Raw genomic sequence first — 9,755 nt, forward strand, 5'->3', positions numbered from 1 at the left:
TGGAAGAGAGGATGGAACAGAAGTTCAGCGTGATGAAGGTAGACATTTTGTCTTCAGTGCATAAAGTGGCGGAATGTGTGGAAGAATTAGATGAAAAAATGGATGATCTGGCTCAAAGGAATGCTATATTAGAAGTAAAAGCACGGGAGAATGAAAATGCAAGAGACAAAGTGGAAAGGGAGTTAAGCCTAGCCCAATATTACCAGATGCAGTTTGCTGTCAGAATCAGAGGTTTAAAAGAGAATATTAAAGAAGATTTAAAGCAGCTGATCTCTGAGGCTCTCGAAGTGGTATTAAACCAGCCAGCATCTGAAATAAGAGCAGCTATGGATAAAGTGTTTCGGGTGAATTCATGGAATGCCAGACAGAGAAAGTTGCCTAGAGATGTGGTGGTTTATTTTGCAAAAAGGGAGATTAGAGATCAAGTTATACAAGCTGCCTATGATGCTAAAGTGGTGATTGCTGAACAAGAAGTCTTGGTTTTAAAAGAAATTCCTCCAAGGATTTTAAGGGGAAGGAAGGACTATACATTTCTCGTGCATGAGCTTAAGCAAAGAGATATAAGGTTCAGATGGGAGATTCCAGATGGGATGATGGTGATGCATGAAGGTAAAAGGTATCGGCTGATTACTGTGAAGCAAGCGCGTGATTTCTACAATAATGTCTTAAAAGCAACCCCATTAACACTTCTGGAAGCTGGAAAGGGATCTGGAGAAGGAGAACATCAAGAGGATGAAACAGAGGAAAGTGGTGCTGGAGGAGATCAAGCTACAACTTCTTTGGATGATCCTAGAGAGCAAAGAGTAACACGTGCTGCTTTAAAACGAGCAAAGAAAATAAAAGAACAAGATCAGCAAAAGTCTTCAGATTCTTCACAACGTACATATAGTCAAGCTGTGGGAGGAGCACGGCCTAAAGAAGTTAGTCCTATCAAAGCTGTGGTCCAAGAGCTTTTGGAGGATATGCATGGCAACTAAATTTCTAACCTGGAATGTTAATGGACTAAATTCACCGCAGAAGAGGAAGAAAGTTTTTCAATATTTAAAACAATTTAAGATAGATGTTATATGTTTGCAAGAAACGCATATTAGAGTTTTGGATCAAAAGCATTTATTGAACTCGAGACTGGGTACGCAATTTGTTGCCTCTGCAGAGAATAAGAAAAATGGAGTGGTTGTTTATGTTAAAAGTGCCTTAACAGCAGACTTAATTGAAGCAGATAAGCATGGAAGATATGTTATGATTGAGCTGTTGTTAGAAGGTAAAAAGACGCTTCTAGTTGGATTATATGCACCTAACCAACAACAAGCTGATTTTTTTAGCTTACTCCACACAAAGCTTACCCAGTTGGATTATAAATCTTTTATTTTTATGGGAGACTGGAATGGTGTTTTGGATGTACAGTTGGACAAGGCTGGAGCTTTTAAGCGCATTCCAAGTCATGCTAGACTGCCTAAATCTTTTTTTGAAATGAAGGATGACCTGGAATTGCGAGATATTTGGCGTGAGAGACACTTGCAGGAGAAGGATTATACTTTTTATTCTGACAGACACCAATCTTTTTCGAGGATTGATTTTATTTTGTTGACTAATGATTTTTTTTGAGAACTAAAAAGGTGAAGATTTGTGCAAGAACTATTTCTGACCACAGTCCAGTTTGGTTGGAGATTGATAAGGAGAAAAGACACAGGCGCTCGTGGCGCGTAAATGAGAATTTGTTTAGAAATCAGAGAAATGTGGAAGAATGCAAACAGCGGATGAAGGATTTTTTTGAGATTAATATGAATAAGGGTACCTCTATGGACATGGTTTGGGATGCTAGCAAGGCCTATATGAGAGGGGTGTTGATATATATGAATAATAGACATAGACGTGCAGTGGAAACTAGAAGGAAAGAACTGGAGAATGAAATAAAGGAAAAAGAAAAGGCTCTGATTTTGAATCCAGAGGATGTGAAGATCAAGGAGGCTATTAGACTGCTAAGAGGACAATTTGATAAATTAATGGCAGATCAAGTGGCAACCAATCTGCGGTTTGCTAGGCACAATACTTTTTGCAACGCTAATAAACCAGGCAGATGGTTAGCTTATAGACTGAGGAAAAAACAAAGGGCCTCTAATATAGATAAGATTGAGTATAAAGGAAGGGTTGTGTCTCAACAGAATCTTATTAAGGATGCTTTTGTGGATTTTTATTCGAAATTATATACTAAAGAGGAAATTAATGTAAAAGATATTGATATATACTTGGAGAATGCTAGCATCCCGGTTCTTACGCAAGTACAAAAAGAGGGGATTAATCAACTGATTACAGAAGAAGAAATTCTTACAGCAATTAAGGAACTGAAGGTGGATAAAGCGCCAGGCACGGATGGCTTGACTGCGGCCTATTATAAAAATTTACAATTTGAGATGATAAAGCCGTTAAAGGAACTGTTTCAGACAATTCAGAGGGGGGGGAAAGGTGCCACCATCTTGGAGAACAGCTTTTATCTCTTTGATTCCGAAGGAAGACCAGGATGCTACTCAAGTTAAAAATTAAGTTTTATGTAGCATTCGAATAAGTCTTCTTTCGTTTTCTTTTTTCTTTTTCTATTTTAGTTTTTTATATATATTTAATATTGCTAAGGTTTGTTTTATCCTATATAAGCTAGAGAGTGATGGATTTTAGAATTTATAGTTGTTAGTATATGGTTGTTTATGATTGCTTTTTTATATATATATACCTTGTATTTAGCTCTGGGAAGTCGGGGGGGAGGGGGGAGGGGGGGGAGGGAGGGGGGGAGGAGGGAGGGGGGAGGGGGGGAGGTAGGGGGAGGTAGGGGGGAGGAGGGAGGGGGAAGGGGGGCTTTTTAAAGGAAAACTGTATTTTAAAACTTTTCAATAAAAAAAAGAAGAAGGGCCTTTTCTGGGTGGCTCCCTGACTGTGCACATTATCCCTACGAATTGGCTCTCTCTTTGACATTCTTTCTCATAGCCCTCAAGACCTGGTTTTGCCAATGGGCCTGGGGAACCCAGAGTGGGATGAAGTCCATCAAGTGACTTATTTGACTGATTGACTATTGTTGCCAAAGGGGTGGAAGGTTGTAGCTTTTTATTGTTTTATATATGAAATTTTTATTTTTGTAATTTGCCTGGAGTGACTGAGAATGAATTGAGTGGCCATATAAATTTTCCTAAATAAATAAATAAGAAACAGTTCATTTTTTTAATAAAGCCAATTGACTTTTTTCACCTTCTATTACTGTTGTAAAAGTGTAAAAAACCAAGAATTACTCCAATATTTGAAGCTAAATACTCTGTGGAATTAGATTTGGCTCAGAAATCATAGAAATCTTGTTCTGTCCTAGTAGATGTCATATGAGTTGCTCTATTGCAACAATCCCTCCTCATTCCACTCTCAATTGCTTTCAAATAATAATATAAAAAGGTTAACTGTGTGAGAATATTTCTGATTCCTGCTGCTAATGATAAGTCTGCATCCGCTCTCTCTTTTTGTTTACCAACAACACACACACATTCATAAAGCTATAATCACACACACACAATCATAAAGCTATAATATTTGAAAGATATATAATACCGATAGCTTAAGAAACATGTCAGCTAAACAACTGAAGCAATGATTTTGCAATGTTGCACGGTCACACAGAGAGATGGACACTGAAGCTGGGTAGTAACTTCTTTATTGGATCAGGAATGAAGCTGGGGCTAAGGGGTTACCTGGTGTCTCTTTATACCTGCCCAGGTGAATCGCAAACAATAGATTCAAACCTGGGCTTCCCACCAGTGCAGGTGGCCAATGGATTTAAACCCTGGCTTCATGCCAGAGCTGACCATGCCCTGGGGCTGTCAACGACTAGTTATATTCAGGCTTTCCCGCCAAAAGCGGTTGTAGCCTGGAGCTGTCCAGCCCCCTGCTGTGCTGACATTCCATGTATGCTTAAGAGCATACACTACAGATTTCATGACCTATTGTCCCTGTAAATTCTTAAGCAGTTATAATAGTTTCATACAACACAGATTCCACACACACATACCACCCCTTGCTCACAATTCTTGGACAGCAAATTTTTTGATCCTGTTTTGCTTTTGAATAAAGAGACTTACAGAGTATAAACCTGCATTTTCTCCCCTTTTGTGCTTGCAGACATAAGTAACATATTCTACACACTGACTTTATGACTCCCTGGAAATTGAACACACCATTGTTGTAGAAAGCACTTGCTTGTGTTTGGATGGCACAAGAGTAACCTTTCAACAAAGCCTAAGAGTTCTTTATTTTCTGTAGAAACTGATAAATACCATAGATTCAGTTAAGCAGGCATTTCAAATCTCTTATATCCAACAAGAGTTTGACTTGAAATCATAAAGCTATAAATTTCCAAAGACTGATAACATGACTATGGTACAGTAAATGCTTTACCTTTTCTATTTTCTACCCACTATATTCCAAGTTTTCATATGACTGTTTAATCAGTTTTCTGATATCAAAGAGAAATATTGCTAGATAGTAGCTAGGTACTATAACTACAAAGCAATTTATTTCATGGCTACCGGTATATCATTGTTCTCCATAAGAGCTTTGGTGATGCAGTGGTTAGAATGCAGTACTGCAGGCTTCTTCTGCTGGCTGCCAATTGGCAGCAGTTTGGCATTTCAATTCTCATCGTCTCAAGGTTGACTCAGCCTTCCATCCTTCCAAGGTCAGTAAAATGAGGATTCAGATTCTTGGGGGCTTAAAGAGGGCTGTAAAGCAATGTGAAGCGGTACATAAGTCTAAGTGTTATTGCTATTCTTATTCCTTTAAATAAAATAAGATATATTTTACTTGGAATCATTGGTTCGGAGATCATGCTGCTGAAGGATATTCATTTCATTAACAAATTGATACATAATAGCCCATATATATTCAAACAGAATGAGCTAAATAGTGAAAAGGGAATATATAATGGCATAGGCCATTAGTGGACAACCTGAGATTCAGAAATATTCCTTACTCACTTCTTTGCATTCTATTGGTATCTTTAGGTATACTTGCTGAATAGTGGTGGCATACAGTGTTTATCCAGAAGGAAGATCAGACTGAATTTAAAATAACAACCTCACACAAAAGGAAGAAAAGAAAATACCATTATATATAAAAAGAATATTCTGAGCAATTTCAGCTTCCCCAACTTTCCAGTTTAAGATTGCTGCTCCAGATGAAATGACTCTTGAAGCTTTCTCTTTCACCAATAAATAGTTCAATGGGCTGCACTTATGTGTGGATATATACCTTTCAGAATTTATACTTTAAAAGATGCAAAACCAGATTTTTTTTAAAAATATGAATGGTTAAAATTAATTCTCTGTAAAATAAAGTGTCATGTTTATAAAATTAACTGATCTTTCTTTTGTGTAGGCCATCTGTTTTTTTCCTTCTGTCTTACAACAAACTACAGTCATGCAGCATACAGGCCATAATCATACTTCCTTTCTGGAAGAAATATTAAAAAGAAGAAAAATTAAAAGCTAAAAATGGAAATAGATAAAGTATTGCAAAACAGCTGAACAGCTACTCTTATCCCTTTAAGGTGGGACATATTTCAAAATTGTGATATTAAGATCTTCAATCACTTTTCAATGCCAGAAAGCTCCACGTATGTCAAGCACAGGGACAATCAGAAGGTCCAAGCAGCTCAAATGGGCATAAAGATTTATTGCAAGCTTAGGCTCTCTACAAGATTCTGAACAACTAACAGTTCACGCAAATTGGACAGTGGAATTCAAGGTGGGCTGGACTTAGATCTCTTATGGGCACAAAGGGACTTGTGACTGATGATGCATTTGACCCTCAGGCTCAACCTAGGCATCTCCTGCAATGTGCACCTAAGAAAGAACTATACAGTCTTGGTTCTGCCCACAATCATATTACCTTTATGGCTTTCAAAAATGTTAAACATGAATGGTGAGCACCCTCTGACACAGATTGAGAACATTCTGGAGTTAGACTTCTAAATTCAAAGAATATTTTTTTTATTTTCTATGGCATTCTTGGGATGCACTAGAATTCTTTTGAATGGTTTTTTAAATGTTTTACTTTTTTATGGCCAGAGGATAGTATGGTAGTTGTAATACTGGTAGTTCTCAACTTACAACCGTAACTGAGTCCAAAATTATGGTACTAAGGCATGCTATAGCATAAATGGTTTACTACATTTCCACTTTTACAAGTCATTAGGCAAACATAGTAGACAGAAAGTGAATGTTATAGTCGTACGTAAATGAATCTAATGCAATGGGCATTTTTTTGTTGGGAAGTAGAAGTAGATGCTGGTTTCTGGCAAAAAATGTCATAAATTTCATTCATATGACCATAGACTACTGCAAATGGCTATAAATGTGGATTGCTTGCAAAGTGCCAAAAATGAAATCACATGACTGCAAGAGAAGGGCAGCCGTCAGAGGTTGTATGTAGTCCTAGGGTGGTCCATCATAACTTCAAATGGTTGCTGAGTCAAGAACTACAATATCTGTAATGATTGAGAGGAATGACAAAGATGATAATTATTATGTTTAATGATTATAGTAATTTGAACTGTAGGAAAAGATAATTTTTGTTATTATTTTTTTAATTGAATAGTTTTACAATACATTTTAAATATACTCCATCCCTCCCTCCCTCCCATCAACCCTCCCCTCCCCTCCCCCCTCCCCGACTTCCCAGAGCTAAATACAGGGTATAAACTTACAAACTTAAACTAAAATATGCTAACAACAAAAATAAAACATTAAATTCTATCGCGCTTTAACTCTCCATAAACATAACTATATTACTAACAAATAACTAATAATACATCGTTCGAAACCACTACTTATTCAAATGCTAAATGAAACTTTTTAGTCCCATATTTATTCTGAATATATTCAATCCATCTTCTCCATTCCACAATATATCACTGTTGCAATTGTTCTTTCAAATATGCTGAAATCTTTGCCATTTCCGCCAAGTTGGAAACTTTCAAAGTCCACTCTTCTATAGTAGGCAGTTCCTCCTTCTTCCAATATTGTGCTACTAAAAGTCTTGCTGCCATAATTAAATTCAACATCAATTTAGTATCTATAACAGTAAAGTCTGTAATAATACCCAACAAAAACAACTGCGGAGAGAACCTTATCTTTTTCTTAAATATCTTTTGCATATTCTACCAAATTTTAATCCAAAAAGCTTTAACTTTTTTACAAGTCCACCATATATGATAATACGTTGCATCCTCACAACCACACCTCCAACATTTGGGCTGGCAACTCGGATACATACTTGCTAGTTTTTTAGGGTCTAAATGCCACCTATAAAACATTTTATAAAAATTCTCTCTTAAACTTTGGGCCTGTGTAAATTTTACATTTCTAACCCAAATCTTTTCCCAAGTATCCATTGTTATAACCTCCTGAAAATTCTGGGCCCACTTTATCATACAATCTTTAACAAGTTCTGTTTCTGAGTCAATTTCTATCAGTGCATTATATATTCTTCTTATATGTGCTTGACCTTGATCTCTAATTTGTTTCACCAAATTTCCATCAGATATCAAAATGCCAACTTTCTGATCCTCTTTCCATCTTGCTTGTAACTGCCCATACTGTTATTATTATTTTTATATACTGTAGGTTCTCTGCTTCCTTTTCTGAAACAGTTCCCTGCAAAGCATTTTTCTCAAAGTAATTATAGAATATACTAATTTTAGTGGGATCTTATCTGTTGGTTTAATCACTGACATCATCATAGTAATAAAACAAAAGCCACTTCATGCTAATATTATCAGATCATGGCCTCTACTGAAGGTAGACCCTAGGATAAATGATTACCTTTACCTTAGCTCCAATCCTGTGTGGATTCAAATAAAAAAAAATACTAAATGAATAGTAAATAGAATTCTAGGTTTCAGTCTAGTTTGGAAGCAATCCATATTGTGAATTAGGAAATAAATAATATGACTTTTTAATTTACGTGGAGCTTTAAAATCAATACCTTAAATTCAGGGGAAAAAAGAAGCTTATGTAAGCCCCAAAACAAGGTTTCCTGAGTTCAGGAAAAATAACTTTTTAAACCACCATCTGCTTTTTTATCTGTTCTAGCAATTAAAGAGAGCTTGGAAAGTTTTGGCTGGAAAACATGAATGCACACAAACATGTTTGTAAAGTTTAATTGATAGTACAAATGCACACACATATAAATGTGTTGAAACAAAATTTTTCTGCCATTTTGTAAGAAAAAAAAGTTTGGTTTACTCTCCAACAAGATTAAGATGGTAACATACCTCCTTGGCAAAGTAAAACTGAGAACTCAAAGAAATACATATAAACATTTTAACATATATCCTTAATAAAGTTTTATTAACTAGTTCAGCTAGCCGTGCCTGACCACACTTCTAAGTGGATCATAATCTTTTTAACAGTAAGGAAGCAGAAGGTGAAGCTAGGCAAAATCACATCAGAAACCTGTACAATTAGAACAGAATTAGATTTAAAATGGACACCTAACATCAAAAACGTCAGCAAAAAAGCACAATAAAGGATGTTCTTCCTATGCCAACTCAGAAAGCTCAGACTGCCCAATGAGCTGCTAATAGAGTTGTACAACTCTATTCTACTCTATTCTGTTCCATTCCATTCCATTCCATTCTATTCTATTCTATTCTATTCTATTCTATTCTATTCTATTCTATTCTATTCTATTCTATTCTATTCTATTCTATTCTATTCTATTCTATTCTATTCTATTCTATTCTATTCTATTCTATTCTTAATTATTTCTTCTTTCTCATGAAGATTAAGGCAACAATATACTTTAGTATGAGAAGGTTTAATTACTAATACAAATACTCACACACATATCCTGACCTCAATACCTGGGAAGATTCTGGAAAAGATAATCAAACAGCAAATCAGAGAGCACCTAGAGGCAAACAAAGTCATTACTAAAAGCCAACATGGGTTTGTCAAAAATAGATCATGCCAGACAAATCTTATTGCATTCTTTGATCAAGTGACAAAATTAGTGGATCAGAGGAATGCTGTGGATATAATTTACTTGGACTTCAGTAAGGTATTTGATAAACTAGATCACAACCTACTACTTGACAAGATAGAAAAATGTGGGTTAGATAGCATCACCACCAGATGGATTCGTAGCTGGCTGACAGGCCATATTCAGCATGGTCTTCAATGGAACCACATCTCCATGGAGGGAAGTGTGTAGTGGGTGCCCCAGGGCTCTGTTCTGGGCCCAGTGCTCTTCAACATCTTCATCAACAATTTGGACAAGGGGATAGATGGGGAACTCATCAAATTTGCAGATGACACCAAGCTGGCAGGAATAGTCAACACTCCAGAAGACACACTTAAGATACAGGAGGATCTGGACAGACTTGAACACTGAGTGCTATCTAACAAAATGAAATTCAGTGGTGAAAAAAGTAAGGTTCTACATTTAGGCAAGAAAAACCAAATGTACAGGTATAGTATAGGGCAGGGGTGTCAAACTCAATTTCATTGAGGGTCGCATCAGCATTGCAGTTGCCCTCAGGGGGCCGGGTGGGTATGGCCAGGGTGGGCGTGGCCTACTGGGTGGGTGTGCCTAGAGTGCGTATGGCCTACTGGGTGGGCATGGCCAGCTCTACATCGTTCGCATGAAGGGTGCCTATGGGGGCCTGGGCAGGAGTGGGACAGATCTGAGGGTCTCTGGCAGAAGGAGGGTCTCTGGGCCAGGGC

The sequence above is a fragment of the Vipera ursinii genome, assembly GCF_947247035.1.
Source record: "Vipera ursinii genome assembly, chromosome: 4".
NCBI lineage: Eukaryota > Metazoa > Chordata > Lepidosauria > Squamata > Viperidae > Vipera > Vipera ursinii.